This window comes from Dendrobates tinctorius, unplaced genomic scaffold, assembly GCF_039654945.1.
Source record: "Dendrobates tinctorius isolate UK_male_01 unplaced genomic scaffold, ASM3965494v1 ptg000114l, whole genome shotgun sequence".
Taxonomy (NCBI): domain Eukaryota; kingdom Metazoa; phylum Chordata; class Amphibia; order Anura; family Dendrobatidae; genus Dendrobates; species Dendrobates tinctorius.
In genome coordinates, this window is record NW_027361782.1 from 24,499,749 (window position 1) to 24,524,300 (window position 24,552).

A 24,552-nucleotide genomic window follows, 5' to 3' on the forward strand; every position below is an offset into this window, starting at 1 on the left:
CTTCCCTGTGTTGTAGCCCCAAGTCTCTAGTGACATTTTTGAAGGAAGCTTTCCAAGCTCTGTAACCTTCAGAGCAACCTTGGCAACCAGATCACGTCATGTGAAGAACTTAGCAAATTCTGTTGTGAACCGGTTGTCAGCAGCGTATACTGGTGATGGGTCACCCTGATAGTGATGTGAGGTGCGTTCATACCTGTTAATATCCTCAGGGTGGTGCCAGCCGGTGTCATGTTGCTTTGGTCTGCGGTGTGTCAGAAAGGTGATTCACTTTGGTTACCTGGTGAGGGGCAAGGTAGTCATTAGCAGAATTGTTTCACTCCACGTTTTCCTGGAGCTGAGCCTCATGATGACTCTCACTCGTTTCACTGGAGATGTGGTGTTCTTGGTTGTAGTTTGGATCAGGAAGCTCATTAACATATTGAGATGTGCGTTGTGGTGAATTTTGCAGCGGCAACTTCAGACTTGATGCACTGCTTCGGCTATGCAGCTCAGGGTTGTGCGCGGTTTCTAGCGATTCTGCTTTGGCTATTGCTGTAGCAGCTTCTCTTTTTACTGCTAGGCTCTCTAAGGCGACATCCACACGTGCCTTCTCTAACTGCGTCTTTCTCTCTTGCTCATCTCTCTCTATGCATAACCTCTCTTGCTCATCTCTTTCTAAGCGTGACTTCTCTCTGTCTATGTGGGACTTTCTCTCTTGATCTTCTAGGCGTGCTTTCTCTAATTTAAGTTGCATCTCTTCTTCAGCATAGCTTGCTCGCATTTTTTGCGGCTTCAGCATTTGAGGAGACGGATGTAGCAGATTTTGTCCTGTGTGATTTGTGGGACATTGTGTCTTGGAAGGATGCTTGGCTATGCAGAGATTGCTGTAGCTGTATTAGTCTCTGTGTAGCCGGTGACGTGAATCTCACTAGATGGATTTCTGCAGTTTCACTAGTTCCTGCAAGCTGGATGAAGGGCTGTCTTTTCCCTGAATTGCACTAGCTGAAGGGCGCTGTGTAACTGGCCTCTGCAGGATGGAAGACTCTTCTTTCTCTGAGTTCTCACTAGCAGGATAGCCGCTGTTTCACTGCGGTCCTGCAAGATGAAAGACTGTCTCTTCCCTGAATTCCCACTAGCTGGATAGCCGCTGTTTCACTGTTCTGTCCTCAATTTATGAAGCAGAATTCATGTAGTTTATACAGGCAGCTAAACCGCTATACCAGGGTCCAATAAGGAGACTGTAGTTGAATCTGTGCTTTATTGTGCTTTATGGAACGTGATGGTATATTGGCGTGGTGAATCTTGCTGACCAGCTCCGCCAACGCAGAACAGGACCTTGGGAGGATCGGAACGCCCAACCTTGACAACCCCCTCACACTGTGGCTGCTTGTCAACTAAGTGATCAGCGGCAACAGCATTCAGGGGTGCCGTGGCTACCGGAGCTGCCCTCGACACTGGGCCACTCCCCCTCCCACTGAGGAGCGCACCACAGCATCATGGCCTAACCGTATGCCCGCCACTGGGCCGCCCTCACTGTCCAGCCTCTCGGCTGATGCACCTGCTGCTACATCCCCGCTACTACAAGCAGCGATGGAGCTCTTTGCAGGCTGCCAGGTGGGGCTTTCTGCTGGTCATCATCCTCATCATCATCATCATCCACCTGGCTCTCAGGCTGCAGCCCCATCTGCCTTTGCTCTCTGTTATCAGCCATTTCTCTGAATCGGTCTTTGTTCTGTCCTCACTAAATGAGGCAGAATTCATGTCACTTATACAGGCAGCTAAACCGCTATATCAGGGCCCAATAAGGAGACTGTAGTTGAATCTGTGCTTTATTGAACGTGATGGACACAGGAAGCATGTTTGCTTACCAGCGATGCTGTCACAAGGGGAGAAGAGAAATGAGATGCTTCCAGGATGCAGGCTGAGAGAAAATGGAGAACTGGAGGGAAAATGGGGGCTGGACTAACCATAATCCTTTGCAAAAGGCTACCAGGATGCATTGCAGTAGAGGGAAAGTTAAGCAAAGTGAAAGTAAATCACAATAACACAGCGGATATGACTCTGGTCACTAGATGGAGCCAAAAACACTGAAAACATTAACAATCAGATAATAAATCAGAAGTTGGAGACAGAACATTCTTCATTCAGTAGTTTTTCTTTAAATGGTCCACTTTTTCTCTAAGGAATGCTTTCCTCCCCTCCAGCTCATTAATATCAAGCTTCAGTCTCTTTACCTCCGCCTGGAGCTGATTCTTCCTGGGTTTCGAGGAACCTGCAGCTTTGGCGCTTGTGCAGCGCAGCTTCTCCCGGAGCCTCCTGGTGGTCTTACTCGCCTCATCATACTCACGGAGGTAGCTCATGACCCAGGAGGCATAGGTGGACACAGACTCCTTTAGTTTCTGCAGCCCCCAACCTTCCTCAGTGAGGTCGGCCTCACCTCCGTGAGCACTCAGCTTTTCTCCAGAAGGACTACCATCTTGCACGCTGCCAGTAGGCTTCTCCTCCATGTTGGAAGCCTTACGGCTTCTCTGGGTCTCTGCTGACTTTGGGGGAGGAGGAGCCATGTTGCCACGACTCCTGGTGGAGAGTCTCACCCCCGAGTCCTCTGATGTGCAGGCCGGATGCTGGTTTCTTCTGCCCCCCGCCGGCCTGGATCAGGAAACAGAAGCCTGGGACTTGGCTCCTTCACTCATCCCAGGGAACCCACTCCTCCCTGGGTAAGAGAGAGAGAGCAGGTCCCTGGGTGGAGAGGTGTTGGTTCTCTGGAGCTCAGGAACACACAGCAGGATCAGTGTCAACTGCACCCACAATCACCACAATGAGCAGCAGCTGAAGAGAGCTACACTCACTATTCTGCTGGTGCAGTCACTGTGTACATACATTACATTACTGATCCTGAGTTACATCCTGTATTATACCCCAGAGCTGCACTCACTATTCTGCTGATGGACTCAAGGTGTACATACTTTATATTACTGATCCTGAGTTACATCCTGTATTATACCTCAGAGCTGCACTCACTATTCTGCTGCTGCAATCACTGTGTACATACATTACATTACTGATCTTGTACTGATCCTGAGTTACATCCTGTATTATACTCCAGACCTGAACTCACTATTCTGCTGGTACAGTCACTGTGTACATACATTGCATTACTGATCCTGAGTTACATCCTGTATTACACTCCAGAGCTGCACTCACTATTCTGCTGATGTAGTCACACTAACTAAACAACTGCTATATACAGTGGGGAAAATAAGTGTGAGGATATGGCCTCTTACGACTGTAGGATAAATGAACGTAGAGCAGAGTCCACAGCTGTATGAGATAAGAGACTTTTTCCAGCAACGGTTGCGTCGATATTCTTGTGTTTTATTAGATATTTTCTTGCTGTGTTTTATTAGTGATTTGCTTACTTGTCAGTTCATCCTCAGTAAGCAGAGGAAGAGGAGCAGGCTAGATCTTATGTAAACCTAAAGCCCCCGTTACACACTGCGATATCGTTAGCAATATCGCTGTAAAGTCACCGATTTTGTGAGGTTGCAGCGATATTGCTAGCAATATCGCTGCATGTGATACTTACCTCTGACCCGCTCCCCCGCTGCTCATCGTTGGTCGCGCGAGAAGGTCCTGGATCATCTCGTCGGCCGCTTCCTGTGGCGCCGACGAGCAAGGCATGGACGCAGGCGGGAGGATGTCAGGATCGCTGCGTCTGACAGGTAAGTAGCGACCCCCAACCCCAGCAATGTCGCTGGTGAGATCTGCCTGTGTGGCTGCTCACTAGCGACCACTTAGCGATGTACCAGCGATCCATATCGTTGTGGGGATCGCTGGTGCATCGCTATGTGTAACGGTACCCTAAGGCCAGACAGGAGATTGCTAAAGGTAAATGTAAAGCAATCATCCTATCAATCCATTGTTCTACCAGCCTAGGCCCATTGTGTGGCTGGAGATAGTAGACCCAGGGGAGCCGTCACCACAGGGAGTCTCACATCAGCCCCAGGTGATGGAATATTCTTCATTCTGTGAGCTAAAGAAAAATATTTAAGGGGGAGGAAGAAAAAGACACATGGGTTGAATCAGGCAGTGATTGGAGTGACTTTGATGGGAGAGGATCCAAGCTGGGATGGATGGATGGATGATCTATGGCATTTGGGAGATTGTTGGTTGGAGGGGTATCCATGAGCTCTGGTCGTGATATCTATCTTCTGGAGGAACTGTGACTGCACACTATACCAGCTGGAGATACCAAAGGTTAGGAGATGCAGGTATCACCTGGTGAGGGGCCAGTGGAACTAATAAGCTCAGATTGGGAACCTGTGGACTGAGGACACTGTGTTGGCCATCTACATGGATTTGTTGTACAACCATGGATGTATGGAATAAAAATAGTTGCATCGTTAACCTAGGTGATTTTTTTTTTACAATCCACAGCATCAGATCCGCACAATAAGTATTTGATACACTGCCAATTTTGCCAGTTTCCCCCCCACAAAGAATGGAGAGGTCTGTAAGTTTCATCATAACTACACTTCACCTGTGAGAGACAGAATCTAAAAATAAAAAAAACGAAAATCACATTGTATTATTTTTAAATAATTATTTTGCATTTTATTGCATGGAATAATTATTTGATCACCGACCAACCAGCAAGAATTCTGGCACTCACAGACCTGTTAGTTTTTCTGTAAGGCCAGGATCACACATGCGAGGAATACGGCCGAGTCTTGCATGTTAACACCCGGCATTGCCGCCGGCACGCGGATCAGAGCGTGCGGCCGCATAGCAATACACAGAGTGCCGGCGGCAGTGAGAGGTGTTAACATGCGAGACTTGGCCGTATTCCTCGCATGTGTAATCCTGGCCTAAGAAGCACCACATTTTAAAAAAGACATCAACAAACTGAAGCAAGTTCAGAAAAGAGCAACCAGAATGGTGACCGGTCTGCAAACCCTGTCTTATAAGGAAAGGTTTGCAGTATTTGGGAATGTTTAGTTTGCAAAAGAGAAGACTGAGAGGAGACTTAATAGCTGTCTACAAATATTTAAAGGGCTGTCACATTGTAGAAGGATCATCTTTATTTTCTTTTGCACAAGGAAAGACTAGAAGCAATGGGATGAAACTGAATGGGAGGAGACACAGATTAGATATTAGAAAAAACTTTTTGACATAGTGATCAATGAGTGGAACAGGCTGCCACGAGAAGTGGTGAGTTCTCCTTCAATGGAAGTCTTCAAACAGAGGCTGGACAGACATCTGACTGGGATGATTTAGCGAATCCTGCTTTGAGCAGGGGGTTGGACCAGATGGCCCAGGAGGTCCCTTCCAACTCTATGATTCTATGATTCTACTCTGCTGATTACCTGTATTAATTGCACCTGTTTGATCTTGTTACCTGTATAAAAGACACCTGTCCACACAATCACACTCCAACCTCTCCACCATGGCCAAGAAAAAATAACTGTCTAAGGACACCAGAGACAAAATTGTAGACCTGCACAAGGCTGGGATGGGCTACAGGAAAATAGGCAAGAAGCTTGGTGAGAAGGCAACAACTGTTGGCACAATTATTAGAAAATGGAAGATACACAAGATGACTCTCACTCTTCCTTGGTCTGGAGCTCCGTGCAAGATCTCACCTCATGGGGTAAGGATGATTCTGAGAAAGGTCAGGAATAAGACCAGAACTACATGGAAGGACCTGGTCAATGACCTGAAGAGAGCGGGGACCACAGTCTCATACATTACTGTTAGTAGCACACTACACTGTCATGGATTAAAATCCTGTAGGACACGCAAGGTCCCCCTGTTCATGCCAGCACATGTCCAGGCCCATTTGAAGTTCTCAAACGACAATCTGGATGATCCAGAGGACGCATGGGAGAAAGTTATGTGGTCTGATGAGACCAAAACGTTCTATTTTGGTGTCCACTCCACTTGCCTTGTTTAGAGGAGGAAGGATGAGTACAATCCCTAGAACACTGTCCTAACTGTGAAGCATGGTGGGGGAAACATTATACTTTGGGGGTGATTTTCTGCAAAGGGGACAGGACGACTGCACCGTATTGATGGAAGGATGAATGGGGTCAAGTATTGTGAAATTTTGGCCAACAATCTCCTTCCCTCAGTAAAAGCATTGAAGATGGGTCGTGGCTAGAGTTGAGCGAAACGGGTCGAAAAATTTCAAAAGTCGCCGACTTTTGGCAAAGTCGGGTTTCATGAAACGAAACCCGACCCTAGGATGAGGTCGGCCACGAGGTCGGCGACTTACGCGCCAAAGTCGCGTTTCAAAAGTTTGTTTTGCGCTCTTTTTCAGCCAATCAGGATCCACGGACACTGTGGGCAACGTGATGACATAGGCAGGGGTCACCACCATCTTTCAGAAGGGCATGCAAGTGATTGGCTTGCTTTGGTGGGCGTCACAGGGGGTATAAAAGGGCGTGCACGCCGACCGCCATCTTACTTCTGCCGATCTCAGTATAGGGAGAGGTTGCTGCTGATTCTGTAGGGAGAGCGTTAGGCAGGGAAGAAGACAAAAAAACTGCTTCTGCTGCTAGCGATTTGGCCTGCACAACACACCAGTCACTGTGTGTGCAGTGCAAGGGGAGGCTATATAGTGGTGTATCAGTGGTGTTGGTTGTTGGGCTGCCTTCTAAGGCTTCCTGACATTCTTGCATTGCTGTTTACCCACTGCTCCGCAAACTGCTTTTTTAAAAGCAATCCCAATTTTTTTTTTTTGTCCTGCTGAGAAGAAAAAAAAACTGCTTCTGCTGCTAGCAATTTGGCCTGCACAACACACCAGTCACTGTGTGTGCAGTGCAAGGGGAGGCTATATTGTGGTGTATCAGTGGTGTTGGTTGTTGGGCTGCCTTTTAAGGCTTCCTGACAGGCTGGCATTGCTGTTTACCCACTGCTCCGCAAACTGCTTTTTTAAAAGCAATCCAATCTCCCTTATCCTCTAGTCACTTTTGTCACAGCTGTGCCATCGAGCCTGTGACATAGCGCTCAGATATTCATTGGGCCTCACACAATCCAAAAGTGTCCAGTGTCCAAAAGTGTGTGCAGAGATTCAAAATCTCCCTTATCCTCTAGTCACTTTGGTCACAGCTGTGCCATCGAGCCTGTCACATAGCGCTCAGATATTCATTGGGCCTCACACAATCCAAAAGTGTCCAGTGTCCAAAAGTGTGTGCAGAGATTCAAAATCTCCCTTATCCTCTAGTCACTTTGGTCACAGCTGTGCCATCGAGCCTGTCACATAGCGCTCAGATATTCATTGGGCCTCACACAATCCAAAAGTGTCCAGTGTCCAAAAGTGTGTGCAGAGATTCAAAATCTCCCTTATCCTCTAGTCACTTTGGTCACAGCTGTGCCATCGAGCCTGTCACATAGCGCTCAGATATTCATTGGGCCTCACACAATCCAAAAGTGTCCAGTGTCTAAAAGTGTGTGCAGAGATTCAAAATCTCCCTTATCCTCTAGTCACTTTGGTCACAGCTGTGCCATCGAGCCTGTGACATAGCGCTCAGATATCAGTGGGCCTCACACAATCCAAAAGTGTCCAGTGTCCAAAAGTGTGTGCAGAGTTTCAAAATCTCCCTTATCCTCTAGTCACTTTGGTCACAGCTGTGCCATCGAGCCTGTCACATAGCGCTCAGATATTCATTGGGCCTCACACAATCCAAAAGTGTCCAGTGTCCAAAAGTGTGTGCAGAGATTCAAAATCTCTCTTATCCTCTAGTCACTTTGGTCACAGGTGTGCCATCGAGCCTGTCACATAGCGCTCAGATATTCATTGGGCCTCACACAATCCAAAAGTGTCCAGTGTCCACAAGTGTCTGCAGAAATTCAAAATCTCCCCTGTCCTATAGACACCTTGTACCTTGTTTTACATTACTATATAGTTTGTTGGATTTTGTCTACATTTCTACCAAAAATGAGGAAGGCTGGTGGAAGAGGCCGTGGAATTGGGCGGGGGTTGGCAGCTGGTAATGATGGTGTTGGTGGTGGATCTGATGGTAGTGGCAAGAGCAAAATAGGACCGAATGCAGGAGGTGTTGAGCCTGCATCATCGTCTGGCTACATAAGGCCTCGAACGCTTAGTTTTCTAGGAGTTGGCAAACCGCTTTTAAAGCCAGAGCATCAGGAAAAAGTTTTGTCTTACATTGCTGACTCAGCTTCCAGCTCTATCGCCTCCTCTTCTTCAGTTGTAAAAAGTAAAAGCACTGAGTCGTCATTGGAGGCTCATGTTCATGAACCACACCTTTCCTTGTGTCCTTCACCCCAACCAAGATTGAAGGATGACGCAGGCCATACTACTGATTACTCCATGGAGCTGTTTTCACATACCATGCCTGGATTATCAAGTCAAATGGTGAATTACCCAGGCCAAGATGAATCTGACATGGAGTGCACTGATGCACAGCTGCTGATGGATGATTCTGCTGGTACATTCACTCAGAGCACTACATTGTCCTTGCAGTGTACAGAGCCAGATTCTGACCCTGATGAGGTGCCCCTTCCCGCACACTATACCACCATACACGGTGACACAGAGGAAGGTGCACATGACATAGAAGAGGAGGTGATGGATGACCCAGTTTGGCATACATTGGGGGAAGAGGGTGCTGCTTCCAATAGCTCAGATGAGGAGCATCCACAGCAGACATCGACATCGCAACAGCTGTTATCTGGCAGGCCCGGAGCACTCCAAAGACAGGTTCCAAACATCAAAAGAGTTGTTGGACAGCTTGTCCAGAGGGTCAAAAGATCACAGCGTGCTAGGCCGCAAAATGTCTGCTAAAGTAGGAAGAGTGCAGTGTGGCACTTTTTTGAACAAAATCCTCATGATCAGGCCAAGGTTATCTGTAAGAAGTGCGCAAAGACCTTTAGCCGAGGGAAAAATCTGAAAAATTTGAATACCAGTTGCATGCTTAGACATTTAACCAGCATGCACTTGCAAGCGTGGACACAACACCAAACCTCAAGTGCCACATGTGCAACTGATCACAACGAAGGTAGTCAGCAACGCTACATTGTTTCCCCCACTGTAAGCCCACTGGTTAGCACAGCAGCAAATGTTGAGGTGTCGTTGCAAGGCCACAGCAGTCAGGGAATCCCACTGTTATATCAACGAAAGACTGATTCTAGGCCATCAGAAAGAACACCAACTCCATCACCATCATCAACCCTCTCTCAGTCCGCCCTGTCCACCGCTACTTCCACCATATGCAGCTCTCAAGTCCAGCTCACCCTCCCAGACACTATGAGTAGGTCAAGAAAGTACTCAGTCTCTCATCCGCGTACACTGGGTTTGAACGCCCACATTGCCAAACTAATCTCGTTTGAGATGATGCCCTTTCAGTTGGTGGAAAGCACAGCTTTCCGCGAACTCATGGCCTATGCAGTACCACGCTATGACCTACCCAGTTGCCACTACTCTCGCAAAGCCATCCCAGCCCTCCACCATCATGTGAAAGAACGCATTGTCCATGCACTCAAGCAGTCAGTGAGCGGAAAGGTGCACCTCACAACTGATGCATGGTCCAGTCGGCATGGCCAGGGCCGTTACGTGTCCATCACTGCGCACTGGGTTAATGTGGTGGATGCAGGGTCCACAGGGGACAGCGGTGGTGGGACAGTGCTGCCTAGCCCACGGTATAGGAAACAGTTGGCTGAAGGCGTTCGACCCTCGTCCTCCTCCTCCTCCTCCAGAAGCGAAAGCTCGTCCACAGAGCGCAGTCGTACGAGCACTCCATCTGCAGCTGCCACTGTTGCACACGATGTGTCCCCCTATCGAGCAGCTAGTGGAAAGCGTCAGCAGGCTGTGTTGCAGATGATGTGTTTGGGCAACAGACACACCGCCGAGGTGCTGGCCGAGTACTTGAAGCGACAAACTGAGTCATGGCTGGGCAGTGTACATCTTGAGGCAGGCAAGGTAGTTAGTGATAACGGCCGTAATTTTGTGGCAGCCATAGCCCTTTCAAAACTCAGCCACATACCTTGCTTGGCTCACACCTTGAACCTGGTGGTGCAGTGCTTCCTCAAAAATTATCTGGAGTTAACAGCCCTGCTCCAGAAGGTGCGAAGACTGTGTGCGCACATCCGCCGGTCGCCTGTACACTCCGTTCGTATGCAGAAGCTACAGCGATTGCTCCACCTTCCCAACCACCGCCTCATTATCGACATTGCAACAAGGTGGAACTCCACCCTGCACATGGTGGAGCGGCTGTGCGAGCAGAGGCAGGCCATAATGCATTTGTGGGAGGATACACGGCCAGGCACTTTGAGAGCAGACATGGAGTTGACAGGTGTGCAGTGGTCGAAGCTGAAAGACCTCTGTAAAGTCCTTCAGTGTTTTGAGGAATGCACACGGCTGGTAAGCGCAGACGACGCCATCCTAAGCATGAGCATCCCACTTATGCGTCTGCTCATGCAAACTTTGACGCACCTTAAGGAGCAGGCGTCTGCAGCCAATGTTGATGAGGAGGAAGAGGAGGAGGGAATCCTTGATGACATTCAGCCATTGTCTGCTCAGGGACCTCTCCTGGACGAGGTGGAGGAAGAGGAGGAGGAGGATGATGATGGGGATGATTACTTAGGGGAGGAGGATGCATCTCGTGGGGCAAGTAAAAATGTTGGCGTGGCAAGGTCTGGTACAGGGTTTGTGCGTGACTGGAGGGATGTGGATTTGCCAGAAAGTGCTCCTCCACCCAGCACTCGCAGTGCATCATTGACACCGGGAACATTGGCCCACATGTCAGATTATGCCTTGCAGATCCTAAAAAGGGACCCCCGCATTGCCAAAATGATGAACGATGACGACTACTGGTTGGCCAGCATCCTGGATCCACGCTATAAAGGCAAATTACAAAACATCATGCCACAGGAGAACCTTGACCTAATATCGGCTAATAAACAAGCAACTCTGGTAAATCGGTTGCTTGAGGCATTCCCAGCACACAGCAGCGGTGATGGTTCTCACACGAGCCGTACGGGCCGGGGGCAGCTTGGCAGAGGTGTTCGTGGTGCACACAGCAGAAGTGGCGTTGGAGACAGGGGTTTCATGACAATGTTGTGGACTGATTTTTCAAATACCGCTCACACAACTGGTAATACTGCATCGATGGAAAGTGACAGGAGACAGCAGTTGTCAACTATGGTTACAAACTACTTTTCCTCCCATATCAATGTTCTCCCACACAGGTCATTCCCCTTTGACTATTGGGCCGCTAAACTGGACACCTGGCCTGAATTGGCCCAATATGCCTTACAGGAGCTCGCTTGCCCAGCTGCAAGTGTGCTATCGGAAAGAGTCTTCAGTGCAGCTGGATCAATCCTGACAGAAAAAAGGACCCGTCTGTCAACCCAAAATGTGGATGATCTAACCTTCATTAAAATGAACCATGCATGGGTTTCCAAGGATTTTGTCCCACCTTCCCCTGATGACACATAGGGTGACAGAAAAATGGCTTGCTTTGGTCCACTTCTTCCTGGGACTTCACCTATTTCGCCTTTTGCATCAGCTGAATGTCCAACATCAACATATGCCACTTTCTAAAACTCCCTAACTGTGCTGCCTCCCCCCCCATGGCCGGGGTCACCACCTAGCGCACGATACCGTGCGAGTGCCGTTGCCCTGGACAGGTGGGTAGGCCGACTCTTGGGCGCGGGCACTGGCACAGGGTCCCTCATAGTGCAATCAAGTGTCTCTGACGGTGGTGGTGCACACCCGCCGTCAGACACACCGCTGTACTATGAGGGGCCCAGTGCCAGTACCGACGCCCACGAGTGGGCCCCCCTTGCTTGGGCAGGGCCACAGCATTTGCAATCTTTACCTCTCCCTGCTCCTCCGCTGTGTAATCTGGGCCGTCAAAACCATACTGTGCCTGACACCGTCTGAGCCTGCCTCCTGATGTATAGACATATATTTTGAATGTGTACACTATCCATACATGTTATCTGGGGATACGGTACCCTTTCTAACCTTTGTGCAATCACGTGCAATCCATACTGGGCCTAACACCGTCTGAGCCTGCCTCCTGAGACATATATTTTGAATGTGTACGCTATCCATACATGTTATCCGGGGATACGGTACCCTTTCTAACCTTTGTGCAATCACGTGCAATCCATACTGGGCCTAACACCGTCTGAGCCTGCCTCCTGAGACATATATTTTGAATGTGTACGCTATCCATACATGTTATCTGGGGATACGGTACCCTTTCTCACCTTTGTGCAATCACGTGCAATCCATACTGGGCCTAACACCGTCTGAGCCTGCCTCCTGAGACATATATTTTGAATGTGTGCGCTATCCATACATGTTATCCGGAGATACGGTACCCTTTCTAACCTTTGTGCAATCACGTGCAATCCATACTGGGCCTAACACCGTCTGAGCCTGCCTCCTGATGTATAGACATATATTTTGAATGTGTACGCTATCCATACATGTTATCTGGGGATACGGTACCCTTTCTAACCTTTGTGCAATCACGTGCAATCCATACTGGGCCTAACACCTTCTGAGCCTGCCTCCTGAGACATATATTTTGAATGTGTACGCTATCCATACATGTTATCCGGGGATACGGTACCCTTTCTAACCTTTGTGCAATCACGTGCAATCCATACTGGGCCTAACACCGTGTGAGCCTGCCTCCTGAGACATATATTTTGAATGTGTACGCTATCCATACATGTTATCCGGGGATACGGTACCCTTTCTAACCTTTGTGCAATCACGTGCAATCCATACTGGGCCTAACACCGTCTGAGCCTGCCTCCTGAGACATATATTTTGAATGTGTACGCTATCCATACATGTTATCCGGGGATACGGTACCCTTTCTAACCTTTGTGCAATCACGTGCAATCCATACTGGGCCTAACACCATCTGAGCCTGCCTCCTGAGACATATATTTTGAATGTGTACGCTATCCATACATGTTATCCGGGGATACGGTACCCTTTCTAACCTTTGTGCAATCACGTGCAATCCATATTGGGCCTAACACCGTCTGAGCCTGCCTCCTGAGACATATATTTTGAATGTGTACTCTATCCATACATGTTATCCGGGGATACGGTACCCTTTCTAACCTTTGTGCAATAACGTGCAATCCATACTGGGCCTAACTCCGTCTGAGCCTGCCTCCTGAGACATATATTTTGAATGTGTACGCTATCCATACATGTTATCCGGGGATACGGTACCCTTTCTAACCTTTGTGCAATCACGTGCAATCCATACTGGGCCTAACACCGTCTGAGCCTGCCTCCTGAGACATATATTTTGAATGTGTACACTATCCATATATGTTATCCGGGGATACGGTACCCTTTCTAACCTTTGTGCAATCACGTGCAATCCATACTGGGCCTAACACCGTCTGAGCCTGCCTCCTGAGACATATATTTTGAATGTGTACGCTATCCATACATGTTATCCGGGGATACGGTACCCTTTCTAACCTTTGTGCAATCACGTGCAATCCATACTGGGCCTAACACCGTCTGAGCCTGCCTCCTGAGACATATATTTTGAATGTGTACGCTATCCATACATGTTATCTGGGGATACGGTACCCTTTCTAACCTTTGTGCAATCACGTGCAATCCATACTGGGCCTAACACCGTCTGAGCCTGCCTCCTGAGACATATATTTTGAATGTGTACGCTATCCATACATGTTATCCGGGGATACGGTACCCTTTCTAACCTTTGTGCAATCACTTGCAATCCATACTGGGCCTAACACCATCTGAGCCTGCCTCCTGAGACATATATTTTGAATGTGTACGCTATCCATACATGTTATCTGGGGATACGGTACCCTTTCTAACCTTTGTGCAATCACGTGCAATCCATACTGGGCCTAACACCGTCTGAGCCTGCCTCCTGATGTATAGACATATATTTTGAATGTGTACGCTATCCATACATGTTATCCGGGGATACGGTACCCTTTCTAACCTTTGTGCAATCACGTGCAATCCATACTGGGCCTAACACCTTCTGAGCCTGCCTCCTGAGACATATATTTTGAATGTGTACGCTATCCATACATGTTATCCGGGGATACGGTACCCTTTTTCACCTTTGTGCAATCACGTGTAATCCATACTGGGCGTGAGAATGGCTGGCGAGCTGTTAAGCAAGCTACAGCACCTGTGGTTTGCACACGTAAGTTTTTCATTTTTTCAGGAATGACGGTTAGGCCTAATTCCGGAACTGCGGTTGACCTGCACTTACTGGGAAATCATTGTTCGCGGGTAATAATTGTAATCAGTGATCCCCATCACTAACGTTGTTCAGCGGGTTATCTGCACCTGTAAGCGACAAACGCTGGCCTTTTCAGTGTAGCGCACATGCAGCCACGGACATGTAAGGGCATGACACACCAGTTATTGGCCAATCTCATGTGCCAGAGCCTCACGTGTCCCTCTAGTAAGCCGGATTCGGACCGCGGGGCATGACGGAGTCTCGTTCGTTAACGGAATTAAGCTTGCAATGTGTGCATCTGTTCTGTAGCTGGCATGGTTGAGGTTTCCCAGGTGGAGTCGAATTTAACCGTAGGCTCCACTCCTGGTGGTGCCCTTCTGGACATTCCTTTAAGGTTCAGCTTTGCAACCATACTGCCCACGTAAAACAAACACTTTGCCTTCATGAACGCTGTTTGGAGGGTCATGACTCGTGGGAATAACGCCGCCCAATCAGTTAACCTGCTAGAGAGATCCTTCGTTGCTCCCAAGCATGACATCACACTCCCTAGGAAGAAGGTAATGCCACTGTGGCGACCGTACTCCTGGGGGCGACACAAGTGCACTGATGCCCAGCCACTGCTCGATGAATCTGCTCGTACATTGACCCAGACCACTACATTCCTCTCGCACGCTACCCGGCCTGAATCTGACCCTGATGAAACTCAGGTTACCCTTCCCATATACAGTTCCATCTTACACGTCTAGCAGCGCACTCAAAGTCCAAGAATATATTCCTTATTGAATCTTACACGGTGACAAAGAGGAAGCTGCAGATGAAAGTGCAGGTTCGGCCCACCCGCCATCAGACACACCACCGTACCGTGCCGTCGCCAACGAGTGGGCCCCCCCTGCTTGCCCAGGATCACAGCACTTGCAAAGTTGAAATACTGTGCAGTGAGATGGAAGATGGGGACGACGAGGAGTCTAGACTAGTACAGGGATTCCCTAGCGAGGAGACTTATCTGATTGTTTTCAATGTTGGGACAGCAATTTTTGGGGAGCACTATACTCTGGAGAATGATAGATGGGGCCCACCATACACTAGAACATTCCAAAGGTGGACATCAGACACTGGAGCAGCATTTACAGGGCCCATTATACACTAGAGCATTAGAAATGGGGCCCATTATGTTTGGAGCATTATTTGGGCCCATAAGACAGTGGAGCTTCATCCATGGGGACCAACATATACTGTAGCATTATGTGGAGCTCATCATATACTGTTTCAAACATTATATGGGACCAATGATTCTGTATGGAGAAATAGATGGGCCTCGTCATGAGATGTAAAAAGTGAGGTATTTTTCATTGTACTATACCGCTATTTCTCTGCCGTATCGGAGCATGATGAGTTGTGGTATGAGTTAAAGGGGCGCTCTTTCACCCAGGGCACATGAAAACCTGCAGCCAGCCCTCCCCCCCACAACTTTAGCCAAATAACCCCCATTTTTCAGTGCGTAACTTGTATAATGAAGTTAATTAAGGTTGACAAGCTTAAGTAAGAAGAATTGATGCTTTTGGCATTCAAATGGGCACTGTAGGTGTGTTTCCTGTCCTCCTCTCACTGCCGACTTTTATTCCCCATTGACTTACATTGGGTTTCGTGTTTCGGGACAACCCCGACTTTTCCCTATAATCAGACGATCTTGCTCGACCCGACTTTTGGAAAAGTCGGGTTTCATGAAACGAAACGCGACCCTAAAAAAAACAAAAGTCGCTGAACTCTAGTCGTGGCTTGGTCTACCAGTATGACAATGACCCGAAATACACAACCAGGACAACTAAGGAGTGGCTCCGCAAGATGCATTTCTAGTCCTGGAGACCTGAACCGGGGGAGTTAAGCTAAAACTCAATATTGCCCAGCAACAGCCCCGAAACCTAAAAGATCTGTAGAAGATCTGTATGGAGGAGGGGGCCAAAATCCTTGTGTCAAGAACATACAAACCATTTTTCAGGGGTTCGAGTACACTTCCAGGACTTTCTGCTGCATCTACTGGGACACACACGCTGCCCTTCCCCCCATTAGGTTTGTACTGTACACACACACAAGCTGAAGGGTCCAAACCCCTCCTTCTCTCCCTGACAGCACTGTGTAATTCTATCTCACTCTTTCCCCCTCCCTTGGGAATGTGTTTGTGATCAGCTCACTCAGCCTTTGTGCAAGAGCACGTGGTTTTGGAAAATCTTTGTTCCTGCGAACTTGAAAAAAAATAAAATAAATAAATATATATATATATCTCGCACAGATTATTCATATATGCAGGAAGCCTACATTTTTGGAATATACATACGTTAAGCTATTCACCACAGCGCTCTGCGACTTCCACGTTCACCACAAACTGAGAAAAGGGTTCCTGCCTTCCCCTAGCCGGCAGAAAGTTCTTGTTTGGTATCAATAGAAAGCTAATTTTGTATTAAGAAAAATGATAGTCCTGCCGTCATCCTTCGAGCCTCATGGCCAGTTATAACACTTATGAGTTTTTAGTAACTTTTGAAAAGGGGAGTACAGTCCATTGTTCTGCCCACCCAGTGAGGTCACCCAGGGAAAATTTTAAGGCTAGGAGGCTCATTCAGGCTGCTGTTCACACCTGGGGAGACAGCATATACCATCCCTGCTGTGGACTGAATCCTGGTCGTTGGGAACTCCCCTACCCCTCTCCCACATGGCATGCCATTGACTGAAAACTGAAGTTTACCCCTTAATCCCTTTTTATTTGTAATTGAATACATATTGTAGTTTTCTAGTTTGTAACATCTTTTTATATTTTTGTAAACACTGCTTATCTTTTCTGGAGTAAAACTATAAAAATTTACTAGGTTCGTTTTCCTTGCTCTAAGCATACCATCACATCCTTTGGGCTAAATTCACGCTACTGTTGGGTTGGCTCCTGACCCAATAATGATTTTATTATCAGAACTAGGAGTTGGTGGCAGCAAAGTGTATACTGGGGTATTTGGGGAGACTCTGCTAGTGACAGAACAGAGGTTTTATGTGTGTATTACCCTCCTGAGACTGGGGACATACATACCGCCCTCCCTGCAGAGTGCCCAATAGCCAGTACACGACCAGGCAGCCCTTCTGGTGACTACTTACAAGTTCCAAACCGGAAAGTGGGCATAATAAAACCCTGACGAACTAGGGGCAACCAGACACCCCCGGTTCATGACCCCCTGCTGCAGTGTGTGCAAACCTGGTCAGGAAACGTCTGACCTGTGTAATTGCAAATAATGGTTTCTGTACCATAAATTAAGTTCTGTTTTTCCATTTTTATCAAATACTTATTTTATGCAATAAAATGCAAATTAATTATGTAAAAATAAAATAAGATTTTCAGTCTTTCACAGTTGGAGCATACTTACGATAAAAATTACAGACCTATTCATTCTTTGTTGGTGGGAAACCCCCCTTGTGTACAAGAATATGATTACTATAATGTTGCCCCTATATGCAAGAATTTAACTACTATAATACTGTCCCCTATATAAAAGAATATAATTACTATAATACTGTTCCTGTGTATAAGAATATAACTACTACTAGCTTGGCCCGTGCGATATTTTCGCACATTGGTCGTTGGGGCACAGGCAATTTCAGAAAAAGCAAGCTGGTCAAGTGTAAATATATTTCATGAGCTGATTAACACAGTCAGGTATTTATATATGTAGATTGGTAATACAATAAATTGTTTTGATAAGTAGAGGCCAAAAAAATGTTTTCCGGTTGAGGTGCCACCTGCAGGTCATTGTGTCTTTCTGCAGGTTTATGAAAATGAATGTTTAAACTGTATTTAGTGACAAAATGTGTGGTTTGTTTGGCTGTTTTCTTGCTGAAGGGAGCAAGTTTACCTTTCAAATGGTGTATCATATGTGTGTGGGGCAAAGTAATCCCTGAAAAAGCAGTGCATATTTACAAATGTGTTGGTAGTGTGCTTTGGGGTACTGTGGTGCCACCTGCAGGATGTATAAGAAAATAACTACTATAATACTGCCCCTATGTACAAGAATATAGCTACTATAATACTGCCTCCTAGCTGTGAGGACGTGTCTCAGCAGTTCTCCTCATGTCTGGAGCAAGCCCGGGGAGGGGCCACCCTGGACAGGGAAACTCCCCAAGCAAGACCCAGGATTTTCGGCCTACACTGGTAGAAAGCTCCCAGGGTTCTTCTAATGGGAAAACACATCTCACTGTCACCATTAAGCAATGTAAAACAACAAGCCAAAGCTCCACTGCTTTCATGAAGGAAGAAAGCAGAGTAAGGCTAAGTGCACACGTACCGGAACTCTCGCGGAAATTACCGCGAGAATTCCGGAATTCCAGTCCGCGGGAAAATCGCATTTTAATTTCCCGCGATTTTCCCGCGGAAAAACTAGCATTTTGCAAGCGTATTTAGCTTGCAAAATGCTAGCGTTCTCCAAGCGATCTGTAGCATCGCTTGGAGAACTGATTGACAGATTGACAAGTGTGACCAACTTTTTACTACTGAGGCCGCCTATGCAGCATCAATAGTAAAAGATAGAATGTAAAAAAAAAAAAAAAAAATGGTGTTATTCTTACCTTCCGACGTCCCGCGCAGGCGTTCCCAGTAGTCCTTTGCGAAAATGCCGGCGATGACGTCAGTTCTCGCGGGAACGCGATGTCTCGCGGTAATTCACGATGACGTCGCGTGAATTACCACGAGACTTCGCGATCCCGCGAGATCGGACGCCATCGCGGGCATTTTCGCAAAGGACTACTGGGAACGGGAGCGTGAAGAGAAGCGGGAAGCCTGCGCGGGACGTCGGAGGGTAAGAATAACAATATTTTTTATTTTAAATTCTTTTTTTTACAGGGATATGGTACCCAAAGCCCGGAGGACAGTCTCCTCTCCTCCGGACCATGGGTACCATCCGCAATTGTTCTGCTTACTTTCCGCATGGTGTGCACAGCCACATGCGGGAAATAAGCGGAACAATGCATTCCTATGGGTGCGGGATCGCCGCGATTCCGCAAAATAATGAGCATGCTGCGGTTTTTACCGTGAAGCGATTCCACCGCGGTAAAAACCGCAGCATTAGCACAGCATTGCGGAATTCCATAGGAATGCATGGGATGCTTATTTTTCGCGTTTTCGCGGCAAAATCGCGCGGTTAAAACTGCCGCGGAAACGCGAAAAAAACGCCACGTGTGAACTCAGCCTAAATGCGAGTAAAGTTATGGAAGATACACCAGCTCCAGTAACGATATGGGTGACCATTATGGCGCGTTCAGGACGCACAAGGTCGCAGGTGGGTGGCAGCAGTAAAAGTGCTGTGGAGCTCGGAGCCAGAGATGAAACCAGAAAGTCATCTGAGGTAAAACCAAAGGAGACTCCGGCATTCAAACACCCAGAGCCATTGACAAGCCGAAACCTGAGAGGGAGACAGTGCGTGCACCAGAGCTGCAGATGGCGGAGGAGATACCTGTCCTGGTGAAGATAGAGGAGTTACATCAGCACAAAAAAATGCTGCAAATGGTGACTGAGGTGATCTATAAACTATAGGCTGCTAATCCTGACAGTAAAGCTGTGTTTGACCAGAGACTTTACTCACTGGGTGTGGAGCTGGCCAATGTGGTTAGGGACATAAACTGTATCCTGGAGAGGATGGAGCCCCTGGCACAGACCTACAGGGACATGGACTGTATCCTGGGGAGGATGGGGCACCTGGCAGAGACCTTCAGAAACCAGGAATGGTTTACATCTCACAAGCCGGATTTTGGTGTAGAGTCCAGGGCCTCTGATGCTGAGTTTGGGTCACAGACTGTACAGGATGAACTTCAGAAGCAGAATACACGGCCCATATTACAGTCTGCACATTTCTGTTTCCAGGAGGGACAAATACTGCAGCAGCAACATGCACCTCAGGTTCATGCAGCAGAGGCACCACAAGTCCCAGAATGTGCAATAAAAGTACAGAACATTGCATGTGACAGTGTGTATTGATGGTGCGCAGCAGAGCCCTAAAGCTATGTGCACACGTCTGGAATTCCCTCGGATTTTATGCGCTTTTGCTGCATTTTTTCACCGCAAAAACGCATAAATTAATCAATCCATTGAATTCAATGGCATTTCGTACATGCTGTGCTAATGCTGCATATCTTTCCACGGCAGAATCGCATCACGGAAAAATACGTAGCATGCTCATTCTTTTTGCGGAATTGCAGGAATTCCGCACACATAGGAATGCATTGTTCCGCTTACTTTCCGCATGTGGCTAAGCCCACCATGCGCAAAGTAAGCGGAAAATGTGCGGATGGTACCCACGGTCTGGAGGCGAGGAGACTCTTCCAGACCCTGAATACCATATCCCTGTTAAAAAAAGAATTAAAATAAAAAATTGTGATATTCTCACCTTCCGGCATCCCACACAGCGTCCCCAGGCCTTAGCGATGCTCCCGGCAAGTCACGTTCCCAGCGATGCCTTGCGACAATGACCTTTGATGACGTAGCGGTCTCGCGAGACCACTATGGTATTGCAAGACCGCTATGTCATCAAAGGTCATTGTCGCAAGGCATCGCTGGGAACGGGACTTGCCGGGAGCATCGCTGGGGCCTGGAAACGCTGCGGGGGTCGTCGGAAGGTGAGAATAACACAATTTTTTACTTTTTTTAATTATTTTTAACATTATATCTTTTTACTATTGATGCTGGATAGGCAGCCTCAAAAGTAAAAAGTTGGTCAAACTTGTCAAACATTATGTTTGACGAGTGTGACCAACCTGCCAATCAGTTTTCCAAGCGATGCTACAGATCGCATGGAAAACTCTAGTATTTTGCAAGCTACTTACGCTTGCAAAACGCTAGTTTCTCAAGGGAAATACACGGGAATTACACATGCGGATTTCTCGTGGATTTCCCGCGGCAGGGAGTTGAGGAATTGCCACGGAAATTTCGGCGCGAATTCCGGATGTGTGCACATAGTCTAATACTGACTCAGAGACTGGGGATTACCACACTGTACCCATGGGGTTGGAGGCTGTAGGGGGCTCACACTCTCTATAGTGGATGTCACATTGCCTGATGATAGTGATATTATTATTATACATCTTTATAGCGCCATTTTTCAATCTTGCGTTACATGTAAAAAGGTGCAAATATAGACAAGTACAATAAACATGAGCAATACAAGACACACACAAGTACAGAAGGAGAGAAGACCCTGTCCTCCAGGGATCACAGTATTATTATTGATACCAATGTGCAGGATAATGTGTGCGATTTCCCCCATTTAATATCTAATGCACAAGAGGTCCCCCTGCAGCAGACCCTCACCCCATCAGTCGTCCCAGTGTGATGCGGCAAGTTCCCCCCCGTAATGCATGGAGCCGTGGTGCTCCGTCCTTCACCTCCGGTGCCAACCATACCAGCAAGGACTTCAAAAGAAGAAATGTGGTACGATTTAAGCACAGAAGTGCCAAGGAGGACCTGTCAGACAGGAGGTTTGTAGTGAGGGAGCTCCTGTGCCGCCAGATCCAGATGGGGTTTACACCAGTCAACATCTTGGCGGTGATTAATCTTCCAGACAGACAGGGCTATGACATCAGCTTTAAGTTCATGCCTGATCTGGACAGATTCTAGGTCAATTTCCCCAAGTTCAGGGACTCGGACGGTTGGAACAATTTTATCTTTGTTCCCATTTCATTTCCAGGCCAGATACAGTTACTGTAAATATCTTTTGGAATGAGGCTGTTCCCCCAGGACATTGCGGTGTGGCTCCGGACACATTGTGATCTTGTCTCTGATCTCACCAATAATCAAGACGATGATGGTATTTGGACGGGAGGGCGGAAAGTCCTGGTCAAGCTGTGGCAGAATAACATTACTGCCCACTTACCCAACTACTTCATTGGGAGGGAGTAGGGCATTTGCTTCTATCCTAGGCAGCCTCGTGTGTTAAATGTGGCAGAGCAGGTCATCTGGCAAGTGCCTGTGCTGTGGTCAAGTGCAGCCTGTGCGGTTATATAGGCCATGTAGCTGCAGACTGCCAAAATATAAGGTGCAACCTGTGTGGGAAGATTAGCCACTCTCACAAGGACTGTCCAAATGCCTCACATAACATCTGCAGGGACTTTCCTGATGAGAATTTGGTGGCAGAAGCTCAGGAAGAGGCGCCATTAATGTCAGGGGAGATACTCACTAAATCAGAAATCCACCAGGAGTCAGACCATGTAACACCAGAGTAGCAGGAGGCACAGGGGATTATGGAGGTCATCCCCTAAGGCCAGCAGCCACAGGAAGTCTGTGTATCTGTATCTCCATTACTACTTGATAATAGTAACATCAAGCAGACCAAAAAGAGGGAAAAAACATGTCCTCTTGTAAACCTGAGAAACGCTAGTGACAAAAATGCCAGAAAAAAACTCAGCAGCGGTGTTGGTGTGATGGTCGTGTCTAAAGGTACTGTCACACTAAGCGATATCGCTAGCAATATCGCTATAACTAGTGATGTTACAGCGATATTGCTAGCGATATCGCTGTGTGTGATACTTACCTACAATCCGCTCCCCCGCTGCTTATCGCTGATCACGCAAGAACGTCCAGGACTGTTTCTCATCGTCAGCTTCCTGCGGCGCTTCCTGCTGTGACGACGAGTGACGCGTGGAGCCGGGCGGGAGGACGCAGGATCGCCTCGTCTGACAGGTAAGTAGCGACCCCGGTCCCCAGCGATGTCGCTGGTGAGATCTGCCTGTGTGGCAGCTCACTAGCAACCACTTAGCGATGTACCAGCGATCCTGACCGCGTCATATCGCTGGTCGGGATCGCTGGTACATCGCTAAGTGTGACAGTACCTTAACAGCTATGAAGTTCTGTCTGAGTCAGATGGAAATTTTGAACAAGAACTGAAAAGAATAGAAGCAGAATGTGACAGGGATATAGAGTACCATCCGCCTACAAAGCAGAAGACCTTACCCATAGACACTAATGGAGATCGGTGGTAGAACAATTCTGAATTATGATGATGGGTTCTACATCTCAGTTCCTCTTATGTATTGTTATGGCTGGGTTTTCTTTAAAAATTACATCAACTAATGTGAACAGCATTAAGGTGAGGAAAACGAGACACCCGGCACATGACCATCTTAGATACCTGGATGCAGATCTCATCTTCCTACAGGAAACGTGAATGACATCTCTGGGGCTTATGAGAGAGGCTGAGAGGGAATGGAGGTCCGGTCCATCGTTCTGGTCACTGGCTGTAGAGCCTTACGCTGAGGTCGCTGTCCTATTTAACACAATGTGACTGTACATAGGGTGATGAAGGTGGTTATGGGAAGGTGTCTGGTCCTAGATATCACAGTTCATGGTAGACAGCTCCAGCTTCTTAATATATATGGGCCACAGACAGTGACTGACAGGATCAAGCTGTTCAATAATGTCAACACGTATGTCTTCACCTCTCTCCCGGTGGTAATGGCGGGTGACTTTAATATCATAATGACATGTGGTGACAGTTGCTCAGTCAGGGTTGACAAAGTCTTAAACAGCATCATTTTGCAGGCTGGACTGACTGACGCTTTCACACAGGGAGGTTAGAAGCCAAAATTCACTTGTTCATGTTCCAACAGAAGCAGTAGGATAGATTTGGCTGTTGTAAGTCCCACTGAAGCTGTCAGTGCCATGAGTGAGAAGGTCATCCCTTACTCTGACCACCTTGCTCTGTATTTGTGCCTGAGGGCTGCTAACCATCCTGACATAGGTAGAGGGTTGTGGAAGCTAAATTCCAGCCTCCTGGATGCCATGCATGTTCGGAGTTGTGTCCACTTCCTTTTTCAGGGTCATCTGCAGAGAGTGAAATTCTATGACAACATGGCTGACTGGTTGGAAGATGTCAAGGATGATATCAGATCCCTCTTGAAGAGACTGTCAGTTAATAAGGTGAGGAGTTAAGGTCCTGTTACATTTAGGGATGCACCAGTGATCCCGACAACGATACGACCCGGTCAGGATCGCTGGTGCATCGCTAAATGGTCGCTAGTGAGCTGCCAAACAGGCAGATCTCACCAGCGATGCAGCACCGGTTGGCAGTCGTTACTTACCTGTCAGACGGCAGCTCTGGTGACGACTTCCTCCCGCGTCCATGGAGTCGCTCGTCGGCGCCAGCATTAAGCCGACGACGAGAAATGGACCAGGACGATCTCGCGCGATCAACGATAGCCAGCGGGGGGCGGTCGGAGGTTAGTGACACATGTAGCGAGATCACTAGCGATGTCGCTGTTGCGTGACAAAATCGGTGACGCTTTAGCGATATCGCTAGCGATCTCGCTATGTGTGAAGGGGGCT

At 47.7% G+C, this 24,552-nt stretch overlaps 1 pseudogene; it reads left to right on the forward strand.

The window, feature by feature from the left end:
- Positions 1 to 21,564: 21,564 nt before the first annotated feature.
- On the forward strand, positions 21,565 to 22,454 carry LOC141101091 (zinc finger CCHC domain-containing protein 3-like; annotated as a pseudogene).
- Positions 22,455 to 24,552: the final 2,098 nt, after the last annotated feature.